General features: G+C 45.3%; 1 protein-coding gene across 16 annotated transcripts in view; it reads right to left on the bottom strand.

Moving 5' to 3' along the window:
- The window catches only part of NRXN3 (neurexin 3), a 1,449,735-nt gene extending 1,432,316 nt beyond the window's left edge, over positions 1 to 17,419 (bottom strand). For 15 of the 16 annotated variants that reach the window (XR_012655819.1, XR_012655820.1, XM_075065588.1 and 12 more), the window contains exon 1: positions 17,164 to 17,419. The gene's annotated coding sequence lies outside the window, so the exon portion shown is untranslated. Of the gene's footprint in view, positions 1 to 15,509; positions 15,683 to 17,163 lie in introns of those variants that run through there. The other variant, XM_032801843.2, reaches the window with a different exon arrangement.
- Between the last annotated feature and the right edge of the window lie 2,341 nt (positions 17,420 to 19,760).

Raw genomic sequence — 19,760 nt, 5'->3', positions numbered from 1 at the left:
TGCTGCCTGTCTAAATTCTTATGAGACACCCAGCACCAGGCGACAAAGTACCTCCCAAGGTGAGCATGTAAAGCTCTGTTGAGATGGACACAACTGTAGAAGCTACTATTCTGCTCTGTTCCTCATTCACTCTATGTTGTTCTCTTCACTCCAGGCCTTTTTCCATCTCCTGCTCCTAACCCCTTTCCATAGTCTGTTCTCTCACCCAACACTTCCCAGCGTCCCGCAGCTTTTTGCCTCTTAGAGTCTATTCTTTCCCCATCAACCTATCCTTTGCCCCAGTGTATCCTCTGCACCCTCAGCCCCATCCATCCATCCTGTATCTAACCCCATCACCCAAGCCTCCTCAATGAATTCTCAAGCCCTTGAGCAAATCCTCAGGCTGCCCAGACTCCCTGTTCATTTCCCTCTTCTGCCCTTCACTGAGCCCCTAGTACATTTTGTGCCCCCATCATCTGAACCACTTTTCCTCCAATCTATACTCAGCCTCTTACTCTTCTTGTACACTGTGAGGCAGCCAGCTGGGTGATATTGAGCAGCAGCTCAAGGGAGACAGAGCAACTGGAGCTCAGAGCTCCCTGCTTACATAGGGGGTGCCACCTCCTCCCTTTTGCAGCAGCACCCTATGGCCTTCCTATAGCAACAAACCTTCTCACTGAGAATTAGTCAGAAGAACTGAATGAAGCTTTAATGGTCAAAGTAGCCTTAGTGTGAGACTTAGATAAAGGTTGCAGTTGGTTATTTTGAGCAAACCAGTTCACTCATCCCTACTAATGACGTAAAGGGTGAAAGATTCAGCTGAGACTTCTTGGAGAAGCTGAGCGAGGATGTACTTCACTTCCCCAGGAAGAGACAGCCAATCTCACAGCTTTTATCAGCAATCAAACCATAGAGGGGCTATTTACATCTCGAACCCCATGCACTTCCAGGAGACAATGCTGTGTAAGGAAATCCTCTAAACGGCAACGTGGCCCCTCACGTGGGCAGCCTTTACAGCCATCACATCCCAGAGAAAACAAAAGGAATAAGTCAGCTGCACCTGTTGTTTTTTGCTGGACATAGTTAGTGCACCACCAGGGACAAAGACTCCTATATGACAGAGAGGGAGGGATCAAGAGTCTGGCATAAGACCGTGTCTCTCTACTGAAGTTTAAGTAACCTATTCTCCCACATCTCACTGTAAGAAGCTCCCAGAGTTGCCACCTCTAGGCAGATCTGTAATGTGATGTGTTACCCAGCCAGACACAAGGGTCTTGGGGGGGTGGGGGGGAAGGAGGAAGGGGAGGACATACAGGCAGCCTGCAGTTCAGAGCTCTAAAAGCCTAAGGTCTTTGCAAACGCCCGAGTTAAAAGCTGAGGCAGCCTTTGGGATTGATTATGCACACACGGCGCTGAAAACACAGGCTGCTACAGTGCCAGAGCTCTGCTGGATAATTTATATGCTGGTGTTAGTATTCACAGAGCAGTGGGCAGAGTTCAAAGGAATGAGGTGGAGAATAGAAGTTTAAGACTTAGGCAAACACAGTGACAGCCAGCACGTGCCTCAGTGCTACCAGGGGCCTCACTTGCGTACGTTACAGGAAGCAGCCGGGACACATTCTCAAAGCAGGAAGGCAACAGGTGCTTTGTCTGCCCAGTTGGCTGGTGGGACAAAGGAACACTCAAAATCAGTGTATGCACTAATGTTCAAACATTAGGAATTGTGTGTGCATGTGACAGTGTGTCTGTTCATTTGGTCCTTGTGAAAATGTGGGCTGTTGACTGGGCAGTGTGTGAGCTGTTTTTCTCAACAAAGTTTCACAAATGTCCCTCCAAACATTATTCCTTGACATGCACAGGGCCACATATGCACAGCTATACCAAAACCCTTCAGTCCTGAGCTGCAGCGCTTCTGCTATTCCTGTCCTGACACGTACACCCCCACACCAACACAGCTCTGCTGAAGCCCTCAGGTCCTGGCCTACAGTCCCCCACTCTTCCTCAACAATATTATGCTAATGTGCTTTTTCTGAGCCAGTTATGCTCTAGATGCACTAGATTACATGGTGGTTTCTGCCAACACAGACCAACACACATTAGAGACTAAGCTGAGACCTTCAAACTCCTTTCACTTGTGATTTTACCAAGATTTGATCCTAGGTCTTCAGAGAGGAAGGCCAGGGCATTAACTACCACTGGCCACCCAAAAGTTGAACTCTATGCATTGGCCCAGCTTTATCACTGCCTGTGCCTCTCAGCCATCTGGTTATCAGGGGAGAAAGATGGGCAGACAGCAAGGTCATCAATTTACCCGTCCCTGTGTCTGCACACGTTTTAGATTAGACACAACACAAACGGCATTAGAATAAGTACCAAGAGGTTGACTTCAGCAGAAATCAAGAGCAAAGGCTGTCTGCTCTCCCCCACCCACGAACTCCAGCACACGTACTGTCTGGACTAGATCCCAGAGACGTACAGCCGTTGGGTCCATCATACACCACTACTGCACCCCTAACACAGTTAGCCAGTCTGTCACAGTGTGGGAAATGCAACCCTACGTATATGATGAAGAAAGAAGGGTCCTAGCCAGGTGTCCTTTGCCAATGCTCTGAATTCCATGCATCCTATTCATCAAGCCACTGCGTTCACATCTCACCCTCATTTAATGAGAGGCCTACCCCAGAATCCCCTGCCACCAGGGGCATCCCAAAATACACATGATCTGAAGGGACAGCCAAGCCTGGGCCACTTCTGAACTAGAGATAGGCCTAAATGAAAACCTACATGTCTGAATTCTGGAGACAGAACCAAACTGGGTATCATGTAAAGACTGTGCTGGAACCCCAGATTGTTAGTCCACCTACAAATCTGTGTCCCGCTCATCTGTTCCAACAGAATACAGTATCCACAGGGATGTCTGGGGTGGGCTGGATTCAGTAAAAGAAAACTGTCTCTACCAGGGACCAGTTGGGGGCAGGTTTTGGAGAAGTGGTTTGCTACATTTGGCTCTAAGGACAGTTGCTAGAAGCACCTCTCCTCTCCACATTTCTATCAGGTCCTTTTACAAAGCAGTATGTTTTTCCAGGGAGCCTGGCAGACTCCCTCAGTGCTGAGTTTCTTTCATTTCATGAGCCTGTCTCCATATTCTGCAGCTAACACCATAGCTTTGGAACAATTACACTGTTTGCCTTACACTTTGCATTAGGCTATGGCAGGGTCTCCTGAAGGGAAGCGGTGGCAGCCCTATTGCCTGTGATACTCGGAACAGGATTGGATAAAGCACTAGAGAACAGAATGTAGGGAAACAATCTTGCACCGAGCCCCAAAGTGAAGAATATAAACTAGACATGAGTAAATTCAGTCTAATGTCTATGATCCCTCAGGTGAAGAATGTAACCCCCTTCTCCTAAATTTTGGAGATGGGGAAACCAAGCTAGAGACCTGCCTCCAGTCACACAGCAAGTCAGTGGCAGGGCTGGAAGAAAAGCTTGTGTCTCCTTCCCTATCCACTTACCTATATTGCCTTCCTTCTCAGCCCAGCCTGGGAGTGCGGGGTTGCGGGGGGGAATGGAGACTTCAGGAAGAACAAATGCTTGAACGTAACTTCATGAAAATATCTGGACAGGTACAAGAGAAAAGAGGCTTTACAGCAGAAAGGGAGAAGTTGTTCTTGTTACCAGAATAATGGATTTAACATGGACAGAAACAAAAATTAAAGAGAACAAACAAACTTGAAATAGTAAATAAGTCAGATCAAGAACAGAGGCATTTTCCCAGTGTGACTTTGGAGAGATCAGAATCACTAGGCATCTCTAAGAAATGGTTTTCTGAGCATCTATTAGGGACAATCCACCAAGATCAGAGACTAAGAAGAGGGGAAAAAAAACCAACCACTGAGCAACACTACCTATTTGTCCCCTTCATTTTACAAATGGGAAAACTGAAGCTCAGAGGGACATGAAGGGCCCAAGACCACAAAAATACCAAGTGCCTTTAGTGACTTGTCCCCAAGGGCACACAACAAGTCTGTGGTAGAACCAAGATTAGATCCCAAGATTCCCAACTCCCATTTCTAGAGGCCTCTCTTTAAGCCCCTTTTAGCACTAAAGGTCCGATAATTACATTAATTGAGGTCATCTGGAGTAGAGGATTCTGGACAGCCACTCTACCCAAAAAAGAATACCTAAGTGGGTGCTCCATAAAACAGGGCCTTAGTCTTACAGCTTGTGCTGTAAGTTTTAGACCATTTTAACGACCAGCAGTACCAGGCTACTGAACATACACGGTATGCCTTAACATTCCCTCAATCCCCACTGGGCTGCTAAAAGATGTCAATGGCACAGCACATGTAAATAAGAGGAAGGCTGTGAACAGTAACATAGGGGTTAACAACAAGCACTTTCCTATCACGACTGTGATCAGCAGGTAACATGACCATGTGATATTCGCTAAATCACAAGTGACAGGGGGAGTATAAATAAAGAGCTTGGTATTGCCAGTCAAAACACTTTTCCAACAATGATCCATGGAAGAACAACTGAAGAACAAGAGAATTTATTGGTGACAGAGGTAAAAATACAAATTAAATTTATAAACGTGGAACACAGTATACAGTATATCACTGCCCAGAGAGAGATGTTCAAGTACAACCAGAAACCAACAGAACAATTCCAAAATCATTTGATCCTTTAGGAAATAATAATGTTCCTTGAGTACACAGGAGAGACATTCTTGTAGGCACCTGAACATAAATACCCCACAAGTATTAGATGAAGTTGATAACACAGAAATCTAGTCACCATCCCATCATGAAGACCTTCCTTCCAAAAGCAAGTGGATTCTAGACCCAGCTTTAAAAAGGTGCTGACACCAAGGTTTGGGAAAGGAAGGAGAGTGTTTCAGGCTGCAAAGGCATTGATATAGTCAGCAGTGTCCATAGACTCTAGGTTCTCTCACTGAGTTACAAGGAACCCCAGAAGAAACAAGTTATTCAATATTCAGCTGAAATGTCATCCAGCTAGGCACTAGCCAAGATGATCTTCTGACACCTTGACTAGTGGTCTAGCATGCCCCAATCATATCAGCTGTTGTGATTACACAACAGTTTATCCCCAGACATATTCATGTGCTGCAGAGTAGAATCCTAAGTCCTTCAACTCCAAAAACCACAGGCCTCTGTCACTCAAACTAAAGATGGTAGTAATAAGTCCCTTATCCTTCCTGAAGGTCAGCCACTAGAGGGCAACATCACCGGAATACAAAGAATATAGAGTTGTCATAGTTAATTCTAGCAAAAATTCTGAAAGGGATATTGAATTCATAGATTAGGACCCAAGCCACTCTCTAACTATTAGAGATCAGGATAAGATTTAATGGGGAGGGAGCAGACCATCCCACATGTGCCTGCTGCAGGGTTCTCCAACATTCCTCTCAAACATGGGGTACCAGCCACTGTCAGAGGGGGAATACCTGCCTGGATGGACCCCAGGTCTGATCCAGTATGGCAATTCCTCAAGAGCCAGTACATTATAGAGAGAAGCTAACTCTGGCACTTACACAACTCCTCTCATTCCAAGGAATCCTGAAGTATTTTACACATGCGCGCGCGCACACATATTGTGGAAATGCAGTCACTTCTAAGGTTGAACATGGCAGCTATTTAACAGTGCACAATGGCATTACACAACAAGTTTAAGGCAGCAAATGAAGATTGTAACAACTAATTTAAATGGTAGGGGTAACTATTACCCACAATGGAATTTAATCAGATTAACAACATTTTTTGTCGTGACAAGAGCTCTGTAACATCTCCCAAAATAATTTCGTTTCATGTTGCATGCAAGAGAACTCCTCACAACATCCATGTAACTTTATGTGTGGGCACTGTGGTAGCTCACACAGAGGGAAACACAATCCCTACTGAATCACCTCCACCATTCCCTGCAGCACAGTGCCCCCAGCACAGTGAAGTCAGTATGACTCAGAAGAGAGAGCACCCCAGAATTACAAGTTTCAACACATCCAACGTTTTCACTAATGCATGGCAATGGATAGACTTCTTCTCAGACACTACACCCTGCCCCCTTTTCTCACTGACACCACATCACTCTAACTCATATGCTCTTCCACTCCCCAATCCTAAAACCCTTCTCTCCTCTCTTTCCAGCCCCCAACATCCTCAAACCCTCAATAACAAAACCCTGTGTTCAGCACCCCACTCCCTTTCTGACCTCTGCAGTGCACACCTCATTGGTGGATCCAGAGGGAAGTTTTGAGACAGTAAATCTCATCAAAGGGAAGAGAATTTATTTAAACAAAACAGATGGAAGATACATGCACAAAACACTCAAGCAAGAGCTGCAGCTTGAATTTCTACTGTAATCCTTTGCCATCATGCCAACAAAAAGCTTAAAAGCAGTTCGGCTGTTGGTGTGCTGAGACCACTGCCCATCATGCTGACCAAAACTGACTCATTGTCTCCTTGTACTCCCCTGTCTGTCTGTATCCATCTGTCATCTCTTGTCTTGTAAGCTTCTTGGGGCAGAGCCTGATTTTTGTTGTTCTCTGTTTGTACAGCTCCTAGCACAACGGGGTCCTGGTCCACAACTAGGGCTCCAAGGTGTTCCCACAATATCAATAAATAATAATCAAGGTTACAGAGCCTCCTTCCTTACCTTACAGCAGTGTTCATGAAGGGCTATTCCTTAACATGACATGGCACCTCATAAACAAATAATCACAGCACAACCTAGCTTTTAACATTTCACCAAAATCATCTCTTGAGGACTGAATAGGTTGAGCTTTCCATATGCTCCAACTACATTTGATGGGTGTACGAATTTAGCTCCAGAGGAAGATGCTAGAGTAACACCACCAGGAGACTAACATCCTCTACATAACCCTCAAACAGATACAATGCCCCATCAAGTGGTGATATAAGCTTCCAACACAACGCTTGCTGCTTCTGACCAATGTGCTTCAACCACAACTTGCCTCTAAATGGTGCAAGGCAGGTTAAATCTCCATACTCCATTCAGTCCTGGTCCTCTCTGAAGACTAACAACAAGAGGCTGCTTTTGTACTAGGCAAGTTTATTGTGGGGGTGGTGGCAGGGCCGGCGCTAGGATTTCTGATGCCCTAGGCGCAGGGACATTTCGCCGCCCCCCATGCGGGTCTCGCGGCTCCCTGACCCCGGGGGGCGCCCCGGGCCGCCGGACCGCCGCGGCGGCTCCCTGACCCGGGGGACGCCCTGGGTTGCTGGGTCTCTGCGGCGGCTTCCTGACCCGGGGTGCCCTAAGCTGCCGGGCTGCCGCAGCTGCGCACTGACCCTGGGGGTGCCCTAAGCTGCCGGGCTGCAGGCAGCTGCTGCCGCTGCCAGCTCAGACTACACAGCGGCCGCTGCAACCATTTAAAAAATTTGGGGGGGGCGCTGCTTTTTGGCGCCCCCAAATCTTGGCACCCTAGGCAACCGCCTAGTTCGCCTAAATGGTTGCACCGGCCCTGGGTGGGGGGGTAGGGTAGGAGGGAATCATTAGGAACCATCCAGACACCTCACAGCCAGACCTCAAACCTAGCTCTGGTCCCACATGCACATGTTCCCAGAGGTTCCTCTGAACCAAATAGGAAAATCTCTTTTTTATAAAGGCCTCTAGGCATGCACTACTAAGGAATTGACTGTAAGGCCACCACAGTGCCCCTGGGTTGGCTACTTATACAAACCCAACTACTAGTCAGACAAAAAAATAAACAGTCACACACAGTATCTGAACTCACTTTTCAGTAACTTCCCAAGTGGCTTTCCTGAACTTCTATGAGAAATGAAAAGCAATTCCCTTAACAACCTCTTCAGAACTGCCATAAACTCCATCATTAGCTATGAAGAGCACCTGCCTTTAGTGACTCAGCTTCCAGGTGTTCCTTCTCAACTCCCTTGGGTCCTAGAGCCCTCCCACATAATATCTCACTTAGACCACTTCCCTTTATTGGGAAAACTGGGATATGGGGGTATCATGAGCATGAGCACCTCCTCTGTGGCCCCAAAGGGTTTACAACCCCCTTCGTGCATCCCCACATTTCACATAGGCCACAAAATAATCATCTCAGGGTAGTTGTCATTCACTACACAAATCTGAGCTAGATTTTAACTGGGGAGCCATAGGTGAAAAACGCTTTCTTCTTGCCTCCCAATCGTATTACTTGACCACAAGGCTTTGCTGCTTCCACTACTTGCCCTCCATACAACTTTACTGACTTCAGTGGGGTTGCACAGGAGATCTGCAGGTACAGAATTTGGCACACCATGTGTTTATCTTCCTGAAGAACTGCTCTTCCATGGCTAGCCAGTTCCCTTTTAGGTTTGTCTTGAAGCTGCAGTAAGTTCCCGCAGCCAGATTTTTGCACCTTCTAGTCTGGTGCCTGTGAACCAGATAGGAAGGCAGCAGCCAGTTAGGTTCTCTCCAGGAGAGGGGAACCATTTCAAATAAACTAAGAACTAATTGAAATTTTTGCCCAGAATTTGAATCTCACTTTTTCAGAGGTTCAAAAAAAGGTCAGATAGATTCTTCCCTCACCCCATTATTTTTAATTTATCCAGCACCACCCCAAACTGGAAACAAAAGGAAAAACAGAAGCTGTTCAATCTTTAAAGTATTTCTTAAATAAATGGGGGGGGGGATTTTCCAAACAAGAAGCCATAATAAACCTAGAACTCCTACCACCTGCCCTGTGCCTCCTTCCTAGTGAGAAAAAAGGTTTCCCCCTCTCTGATGTAGGGACCAGAATGCACTGGAGTGGGGGAGGGAGGGGATGTCATGTCAACCCATCATACCTTCCAATATGCTGAATTCCAGGAGAGGGCATGTTAAATATGTGCCTCACTCAATGTTATATTCATGTTCAGTCATCTCCTGCACATGAAGTCCAGGTGATTTACTGTTTCTGGCTCTTCTGGCACACTGTTACAACTGATGTTTTAATTTGCACCTTTGCTTAATTAATCCGCGACTCCACTTTGTAGAAGGGCAGCAAGTACGGAGTGTATTGGGCTCGGAGCTGGTCAGAAGGCTGCTCTGATCTCTATCACTCCTTGAAAAAAAAATTTTCCCCTATGAAAATAAAGTTGGGGACATTCAAGTGGCTGTGTGGCAATTCTTCAGTGTGCAACATGCCAAAGATCCCACTTTTCTGGAAGGAGGGAAGCTCCTCTTTAGAAGGAGTGAATGTCTCTAAACGGTGGGTGGACAGATTTGTCCCCAGCCCTTTCCTCTTCTCCCTCCACAATCCGTCATGGAAGCAGCTGACAGCAGGTCCCTCCACACATCTCTTACCAGATCCAACTCCTCCTCACACCAGTTAGTTTTTGCAATTCATGCAGATTCCCTTTTCCCCTGAAATCAATGTTTAATTAACACATTATTGGAACAAAATTGGGCTGTAACACACACTGAAATGAAGCCAACAAGTCCCTGCTCTGCAGACACACCAGTTCTTATTGGATGGTTACCCCACTGGAGAATTGTTCCTCCCCACCCACCCCATGTTCTTCCTTTGCTGACATTAAGGCTCATCCCATCAGATAGTTATCCCCTTTTCCACTGCCACGGATTCTGCCCCTCCTCAAAATGCTCACCCCCAGAAATAAACACTTGGCCAGGGAAGATACAATAGTACTGCAGAAAGAAACAAATGTTTCCCAGATGTTATGTGACATTGGTACAGCCGTGCAACATTCTAAGGGGTAATCTTCTCCCTGCCCCATTCCACTTAGGGGGAATCTTTGAACCTATCCTAACAGCCTTGGGAATTCTGCCCCCACCCATATTTTTGCTAAATTCTTACCACTCGCTGGTCCTCACTATAGCCCTTGTTCCACCTTATGAGGCTCCCTTCACCACAGCAGTAGAAGGAGTAAGGCTGCAGAGACAGGATGCTCTCCACTGCTGTGAGCAAAATACATTCCCAAGGTCAGTCCAGTAAATGGATGCTGGGATCACTTGTTGCTATACTTTCTGATGGCAGAGGGAAGCCTACTGCCAGCTTTGAAGGCTTAAATCACACCTCAAATCATCCACCCTCTTCTATCCTTATCAGGTATTAATCCAGCTCACTCTTCAGCTTTCATCCTGCTGCTGGGACTTGCTTGGGTACAGGGAATGCTGCAGTAGCATCAAGGGCATTTTGAGGAGCGATCTAAGCCTCAAATATCCCTCCCTGCCAAATACACAGGCACCCCCACCTCCCAGGGTTGGTGCATCAGTCAAGAGAGATTACCCCTGATTTCATGATCTCCTAGATCAGACTGTGCCAGTTACGAAAAAAGAAATCAGGACAGTTGAGAAATCCAACTACCCCAGCACTTCATTCCGGGGATCTGAGGCTCTTGGTGTTAATTACTTCCTGTAATATGATGGATGACAGCAGCAGGGCCAAGAGTGACACAGGCAGATTGTGCTCCGAAATGAGCTGTCCTTCATCATCAAGGGCACAGGAAAGGGCTGTGGGGACGACAGGAGTTGAGCCACACCACCACTAGGACATAGCAGACAAGCTCTCAGAGCCCCCCACGTCTCTATCCCCAGCCACCAAGAGAGAAGAAGTCGGCAGAGGGAGTAGGGGAGAAGGAGACTGATCTACCACTGGGATATGGCAGATGACAAGGGAGCTCCAAGAGACAATAGGGGGAGAGGTGGAAGAATGGCTAATCCTCTCTGCCAGTAGAGGATGCTCCTTCAGATAAGCTGAAATGAATTTTTCAGCTATGCCTGAGATACTCTGTAAATGCCTCTTCCTGTTCCCTGTCCACCACACCCTTCCCATTCCGCTCCTAGCATAGAACAGCCTGTAAGTTCACAGCCACGACATGCTCCTTACACACAGCTTGCGGTTCTGCAGGAACATGTGCCACAAGGGTCAGACAGCTAAACTGCTCTGGTATGAGACTGCTATGGATTCTCACAGGCAAGTGTTTTCTGAGAAGGGCAGCAAAAACCCTCACCCACCCTTAAAAAAAACCAACCCACGCTTTCCCTCCCCATTTCCAGACACTTAACATTTCAAGCACACCAACAGGGAGGCTATGATAAAGTCTAGTTCAAATCAGCCTAGCCCAAAATCCTGGCAAAAGGTGCCAGAAGATCAACAGTGCTGGAGACTGCCATTCTCTGCCCATACAGCAGTGGTAATAGCATACTTCCTCTATGGTAACCTTTGACTAGTGTGTCTCAGTCTATCTGCTGAGACTGCTGTCAAGAGGGCTAATAAATGTAATCCAAGATGCTCAAAACCCTTTATACATGTTAATCCTCACATTCCATTCATCATGCGGGGAAACTGAGGCAAAGAGCTAGGCAGTGACACAACCCCAAAGTCAAATAGCATGTTGGTGACTAGAACCCAAGAGTTCTGCCTGCCTATGCTCTAACCAGTAAAGCCTACTCCATGCCACTTGTTCTTTGCATAAGCAGAGGGATATATAGGGCTTAAATGCAATGTGGCTGACTTGTGGGTCCACCTACACTGAGAATAGTCCCAGAATAAGTTTTGTGCCCTTTCCCTCCTGAATGAATCTATTAAGCACATGGGGGCTTGAGAATAAACTTAATTTTCATTTTTTTATTTGTTTGGGTTTTTTTTTTAATTTAACCAAACTTCTCATGAATCTCCAGAAAGGTTCATCTTTGAATTTGGCTGGAGTTTAGGACAAAGTTTCTGGTCACTTCTTACTTCATTCCCAGAGACCTCATCTGTCCTTACCCCATTGTAGCATAATACAGCTCTGCCAGCACCCATATTTCCACCTGCACACACCCCAAAGTGCAGCAGGATGTGCAGAGTCTCTCACCAGAGAACAGAAGCGGAAGAATTGAGGAGGAAAAGTAACTGTCTTCTCCCCCGGCCCAGAGAGAGATAAGAAGACAGGAAGAGATGCTGTTGGACTGTGGAGCCCTCAAGGAGGCTCCAGGAGTCACAAACAAGAAGCAAAGAGATCACTAGATCCACTGAAATGCTGCTGCTCGAGCAATGAGAAAGGTGAGGAAGAGTGATTTCTTGCTTCCCTAGAATGCAATGCCCAGAGACCAAGAGGGTCATTTGTGGTTTGGAAAATCAGAAACGGAATATGGAAACTTTTACCTCTAGGGTGCTGGTTTAAATCCAGTCCACACTGGTGAAGTTTAAATGCCATCCCCATCTGACCACTACAATTGGGCAGCTTATAAGAAATGAATCAGTCGGGGTTTCAGTCCATTTCCTAGTGGGAAAGGTGTCTCAATCATATAATCCACCATCACTGTTGGCACTAACTGCCCAACCCTTAGCAGAAAGGCCAACAATTACATGGGTTGTGCAGACTGAACTCCCCTCTCTCTCCCAGAGGTGGAGTCACTCCAGGCTAGGGGTGCAGAACATTGGCAAGGGAGACTTGCCCATCAGCTGTCTGGACTGTGCTGCCCTATGAATAAACAGAATGTCAACCTGTGGAACTGTGGATCTTGTACTTTCCACCTGCACACAACTCACTTTCAAACCATTACAGTTTATCTAGAAGAATCTTTTTTTTCCACCTTCCTAATTATTAAACAGAAATTCCCTCTCATTTGGGTGGGCGCTGGATGTGCCATTGGGATGTATCAATAACTCCATCACTGGGAGAATGAAGGAACCATAAAATCAGTGCTTACCTTCGCTGTACAGAAAAGTCATTCTTAGGGTCAGAGCAACTACTTGGGACCTGCAGCACCCTCTGCCTGTTGCTCAGCCAGCCACTGCATTGTTATCTCTACAGCAGCCATGGCTGGCTCTCAGGTGCTGGAGCTGCAGCGCAACAGCCATTTACTGAGTGGTTCAGGAGGGAGGAAGGAGTGGAAAAGGCCCAAAAAGAAACAATTTGTGACTGAAACTGGCCAGCTGAGGCTCAAATGGGATCAAACCTGAGAGGACAAAGCAGCTGAATAAAGGAGCCTTCATTTTTCTGTGCATCACTCATGCAGACAGCAGGTGTCTGACCCACTGAAAATCCTCCACCCCACCCCTTTGGCTATAATTTGCCACTGTTTCTGAAAGTCAGCTCCAAAAAAGAGAGATGAGGAAAGCGAAAGGCACATAAAGATGGCCCGGAATGTATCTATTGCTCATTTGTTATCACTTGTGAAGCAGAAAGATCCAGAAACACAGGGACTTAGAAGGGTGCAGTGAAATTTAGCCACATGCAGGAGACAAGGGGAATTGGCTGACAGGAAGACGGAAGCCATTAGAGATCCTTTCTCTCTGCCAGCTCCTCTCAGAGCCCTGCAAGAGACCAGCCAGACCATGACTGAACAACGAATGTTCACTGAAGTGTAGGGAGGACTTTGGATCCAGGCAGAGGAGGGAGATTACAGGTTTTGCCAGTCATTGGGCAGGGTTCCAAATGGACAAGCTAGCCAGCCATGTTCTACACTCTGTTAACAACCTCCCCACTGTTGCCTTGTCCTGCGCACACACTGTCCACCCACTACCCATCTACAATCACCCATACAACCTCTCCAGGGCTCGCTTGGTCCTTCCTCTTGCTAGGGTTGGGGAGAGGGGGGGATTTTCTCCCTCTCTCTGCTCGCACTAGAAAAGTCATGCCTCTTCTGTACATCCTATCAGAGAAGGGCAAGTAGATTTTTCCCCTTTTTGTTCACCACCCTGGAGTTTCACACACACAGCCTCTGGCACAGAACTGCGTGGAAATGTTGATATTCCCGTGATGTCTGATCAAAGGCACGGACAGGCTCATGGAGGAAGAGGAGGGATGGCAGAGGAAGACAAGCCAAGAAAGGCTTTGTTTGGTCCGGACTCCAATACAGCCCATGCCTCTCTCTATGCCCTCTAGCTCGGATACACAAGTGGGCTTTGTGAGGGGAGGGGTCTGTTGGGTGCATGTGTGTGTTTGTCTCCCCCGAGTGTGGACATCACGCTCCCCAGAGCCCGCCAAGCTCAGCCCAAGCTCCCTGGAGTAACCTTTATTCCAGTGCGTTGCAAGCATGTATTTTACAGATGGTTAAACTGAATCATTATCACCAGGCATTCGTTTGACCAAAAAAATGTTATTAACGTCGTCAGGTTCATCCATCCCCCAAATACACACACATGCTCCCTCCCTCCCCCAAGCTGCTGCTCTTCACACACACACACACACACAACATTCAAATCTCATGATGTGCGACACAGCATCCTAGAAAACTGAACAGCAAGATGGGGCGGAGAAATGGATGGACGTGCCTTTGGCATTTGCTGCATTTCCCACCCCCCCTAACAATGTCTATCCAGCCCCTGACCCAAAAGAAAAAAAAATGAATTAAAATCATGGCCCAACTTGGGTATGAGTGCATGTGTTTGTGCGGGCAAGCCGTGGTCACACTCATATCAGGAGCCTGCATCTGTGTGGCATGAAGCAAAGGTCATCGTGCCACTGTTGTGATGCACTAAAAAAAAAAAAAGCCGCAGAGCCATCAGGATGTAACACGGAATTTTCTCGTCAAGAGATGAGATGCCTTCGGGGGGGGTTGGGAGGAGGAGAGAGGGTGTGCAGATGTGGGGTGAGGGGAAATGGCAGAAATGGGGGGGGAATGAAGAATACAAAGCCCTATGCTGCTAATCCAAAAGCGACAATCCATCCCTCCCCCCCCTCCGCACGCCCTCCTCCCCCCGAAATGTTGGTGCAGATGGATTTCTGTATCTTGGTTTTGCAGCAGTGGGTCTAATGACTCCCAGACCAAACCCCCTCGCTAAAATAACCCCTCTCACATTGTTTTTATCTTGGTCTGAAGAATAATGTGTTTTTAGAGATAATGGGCTTTTTTTTAAAAAAAAGAAAAAGAAAAAAAGGACACTGCGCAGACATTATGCGAACAAGCTGCTCCCCGCATCACCTCCATCTCCCCCACCATGTTCCCCAATTTCGCTCCCTCCCACATCTCTCCATCCTTCCCCCCCACCAACGGAAAAAGCCCCACAACATGATCTGGGTAACCGATCTCAAAATCCCAAGCACTAATCCGCTTGAATTTATTCTTTCCCTTATATAAGCAGCAGCACGTCAACATGTTCAGTAGAAACGCAGCGTAAAATGAGGCCAGGCTACAGCCATGGAACAGGATGATATCGGCAGATATCGGTTCTGCCGAGAAGCCATCATCACTGGAATTATGACATCGAATACGGGGCTTTTATTTATTTATTTACTTATAACTCATGTATCTTTCCTTTTTTTTTTATGAACAAAAATAAAATAAATAATGAAAACTACACAGATACACACCCCATCAGAAGGTGCCCGAATACTCCAGAAAGGGAATTTTCACATCCCGACTTTGTTTTTTTTTTTTAATAAATAAATACAGCCCTGTTGCTCGCGTGATCCCCAAACTTCCAGTGTCCCCAGATGCAACTCCCTTCGCCCGTTCCAGAAAACAATATGTTTTACAGGAGAAAGACGGACATTTAGAAACTGCCAATGACCGAAACAAAAACATCAACAGGAATACAAAATTATCAAAATATAATACCTCAACTCCTCCAGCAGATGAAGTGTGTCCATCCACAACACCAAAGGCAATAATCTCAGCTCCTTCCCGAACCTCCTCCTCCATAAACATGACTAGCCCTTAGATAAACTTGCCCAACTTAACACAATAGCCCGCTTTACCTTACCTGGCTAGAAATACAACACCCTTCAGTCTCACGCTACAATTAATAACCGACTACACCCAGTTAGCAGGCAAATCCTTTTTGGTTTAATTTTTTTCTCACATACCCAACATCACTCTCTGACTTTTCACTAGACTAGTTAAGAGTTCACCCCCTTAAAAAATAGTCACTCAAAATATATTGTTAGTGTTAGTGAACGATCATGTCAATATTCACCTCTTTAGGAGGGCTGTGTGCTTAACACAGAACAATCACGTGCAAGAAAGAAACGAACAAAAATTAGTATTATTTTTTTAAAACTATTTTCAACAAAGCTTTGAATAGCTGCGCCAAGAGGAGGTGGGAACAGGGGCTTCGATAAGCGAAAGTGGTCTTTTAAAAATTATTCCATTTTTTAGCTTTGGTTCTGCCTCTCTGATTCTTTCGCTTTTCTCTCTCTAATTTTTTGGGGGGGGAGCGGTGTGGAATGGAAAAGAATTTTTTTTAAAAGAGAGATTTCAGTTATAACGAAATGTGTCCTTAAAGAATGGTGGTTAATAAAAGTAGTTCTTACCTATACTACAATTAAAATAAAATTAAGGGAGTAAGCAAAAGACAAGTCACGTGCAAAGCACCAGAGTCAGTGCCCATAAGTAGGAGAATTACATCACTGCCCTGGAGTGGATGATGTTTTTCTTTTAAATTATAAAGTGCCGTAGTTCGAATTTTTTTAAAAAGAAAATCATGGGTATTTTGCATGCATCTTGCACGAAGAAAGGATCGAACCAACCTTTAAGGTCACTCGCTGCCTGAAAATGCACAGCAGTCGCTCACAGTGGAAGTTTTCAGGCAAGACGGCTACTAAATCATTAATATAAACAAATGGAAGGCGGGGAGGGAAGGTTCTTCTGTAATGGATCCAAAGACGAAGGAAAAAAGAAAACTTTCTTCATTTCCCCCCCTTCCTTCCTCATTAGTAAAAATTTTGAAAAAGAAAAAAATAAATCCTTCAGCCACTAGTCAAATAGTTTGATTCCTAAGCAGGTCCCTGTTATAATTCAATGTAGCAGCATCTTGTCTCCTTACAAAAACACCCCCATTCTTTAGTTTTAAAAACCAGCCCCTCCAAAATAGTAATTTAAAAAATAAAATAATAAGAACAAAAAAAAGCAAAAATAAAAGTATTGGTTAGAGAGGAGAGTTTGTGCTTGTCACCTGAAAACAGATCATCCCACCAGGTGTGCCATTTCCAAAAATCTTTCTGACTTTTCATAACAGGGCAGTGAGAGGGGGAAGGAAAGGAAGGCAGGGGCAGGTTGGTAAAAATTCGCAGGAAGAGACCGAAAAATAACAAACCTCCAAGATATTTGTGATCAAAAATTAAAAAAAAAAAAACCAATCACCCTTGGAACTCTCAAGTGAAAGCATCCACTACCTTTTAAACTGAAAGACTTTCTACTGGATACACAGAAATATCTGTTCATTTTGGGTCTTTCTTCCATCCTGCCATCCATCCTTCCCCCAAAGTCTTACCTTGGCAGTTGAGAAGAGGTTTTGGCTGTTTTATCAACTCTTTGTTTGTTTCCTCTTTGGGGATGTAAGAATCCAGGGTGTCTCTCTAGGAAGGACTGGTGGGGAAGGGTGGGGGTACTGGAGATGCAAAAACGGGTCCTTGATGGCTTGGGATGCAAGCAGAAAGGGGAGGTTTGGCTTGCCTCTCCCTCTCAGTGAGTTGCATGCAAGAGATGTGTAAAGCTGAGCTCTCTGCCTGAGACTGTCAGAGGAGCCCAGGAATTTCACGCACTCCAGAGCCGATCCCTCCCTCTCCAGCACACAGACCCCAGCATTTAAAGAGACAGCCAGGCTGTGTGGCTCATGGTTTCACCTCCTCCTCCCAGGGCTGTTTTGCAAACAGCTGACAAGATGTAATCTGGGGACATCCTCAAGCCCTGGATGACTAAGAGGCAGGTGCTTGGGAGACCAGCTTTCCCACACTGCAAAGGATTCTTACTCAAACTGGAACGGGAGATAACACACACACTCCCCTCCTGGAAAAGTCCTGTAGAATTTAATAGGGATGAAACTAATAGGGTTCTATAGAAATTAAACAGGGATATATTTAAATGACTCTGAAAACCTACAGCACATGATAGAGAATGATCTCCTTCCTACAGAATTATTAAATCATCCTACTGAATTTAACAGAAAATTATTTCTATTCTATTTGGATTCTTCCTGCTATAGGATTCTATAGTTTGTCTTAAAAGGGCTACAGAAAGATAGTCACTCTGTTAAATTCTATAGGACTTTCCTACAAGGGACATGCACACTCATGAATGTATACACCTCTGCCTGTATTTTACATTCATATTCGCTACAAATAACACCAGAGTTAAATAATAAGAAGATGGTAACACTGGCCAGTGAAAGGCAGGCAACACTGAGTTCAGATGATACTCTGTCCGCAATTCACAACTGCCTTGACAGGAATAAACTCACAGCAATGTGAGTCTTCGACACTGCATGGAAAATTATAAAAGGATACTGTCAAGATATACAACATATCTCTAAACAGGTATGTGTTACAAAGAGCATATCTTTTCCTCTGTCTGCCTATCTATCTTTTATTCATTCCACACTCAGCCCGGAGGTATCTGAATATAACAACTGAAAGACTTAAGACTCTCAACTTTTCCAACTGCTGTTGTTTGTTTACTTTTGACCCTTCACCAGCTTGAGAAATTAGACAGGTTGGTTTCACTTTCCCTTTCTAGCCCGTTTCAGTTCCTGGGTCTTACAAACTAGCCTAATTCTGCTGCTACATTTTCTTTTATAACATAGTTGGAGAATGTTTACTTTTTTTTAAAGGACAGAATCTCCCCACAAGTATAATTCATTGAATTCAACAAAATTAATCGGGTGAACAAGGACTACTTGCATAAGTAAAAGGCAACAAGCTTTGGCCCAGAACATTAGTCACAGACATTTAAAATAAAAACAAAACAAACATTTTTATTCTATTAGATTTTTCAACCTAAGAACCCTTCTAGACAGATCCTATAGTGCTGTATATAGTGTGTGTATTGTGCCTAGAGGATAGGCACTTAGAAATGCATTTACCCTGTGGACAGATTGGAAAGGTACCTGCCCTTCCTTCTCTTTCACATCCTAGAAAAGAATCAAGGCTTCTGTCTTTCTCTATGTTTGCACAGCACTGAGCCGACTCACAGTGCTCAATAAATAATAAATAATTATTATTACTTACAGAGCATATTGATCACTTTGCCCAGTGCAGAAATGCAGCTGCCTTTGAGGTGTATAACAGCCACGCAGCAGCATTAAATAGTCCAAAGTAGTATTAGGAATCCCCAGGGATGGTATATCTGGAAAACACAAAAGAACTTCACTGTTGACTTAATCATGTAAGAAAGTGAAATGGCTCCATAGCTTTCAATAGTTCTGCACATCTCCTAACAAAATCAGATGTCTTGGGGGCCAGATGCAGACAATTTCAACAAGGTGACGATGGTTTTCCTGCATCAAGAGCATAGTGCTTAGAGCAAGACTGTATCCCAAAAGAAGTCTGTGCAAAAACAATATGCCCTTCAGCCTTTTGCTTTATAGGGAAAGCATAAGAGCAATGAGATCTGTGCAAAAAAAGCATGCCCTTCAGCCTTCTGTTTTATATGGACCACATAAGAGCAGTGGAATCTATCAGTCCCCTAATGGGAGCATGGGGCCAAATTCTGGTCTCAGCTACACTGAAGTAAATCAAGAGTAACTTCATTCACTTCAGTGAGGTTACCACAGATTTAGACTTGCATAAGTGGAACAAAATCTGACTCTTTGTCCTTTTCTTATCCTCTCTAGCTCATAGTCTTGATGAACCAGCGCCTCCCAGAAATGTCTATTGAGGTAATGTTCTGGAGTCCCAAATACCTCAGCACTTCCAGCACCATGTAGCTACCTACCAACTGTGATGTCTACCCTCTTGGCCAACATACCAGTGACTGAACCAACACCCTCCAGAGCTAAAAGCATGCGCTGCTACAGCTTGAATTAAAGAGCCAAAACTTTCTAGATAGGGGCTGTAACAACTCATAGCTGCTGCAGATTGGTACCTGTAACAC

This window comes from Chelonoidis abingdonii, chromosome 4 (genome assembly GCF_003597395.2).
Source record: "Chelonoidis abingdonii isolate Lonesome George chromosome 4, CheloAbing_2.0, whole genome shotgun sequence".
NCBI lineage: Eukaryota > Metazoa > Chordata > Testudines > Testudinidae > Chelonoidis > Chelonoidis abingdonii.
This window is presented reverse-complemented; position numbering and strand designations above follow the sequence as displayed.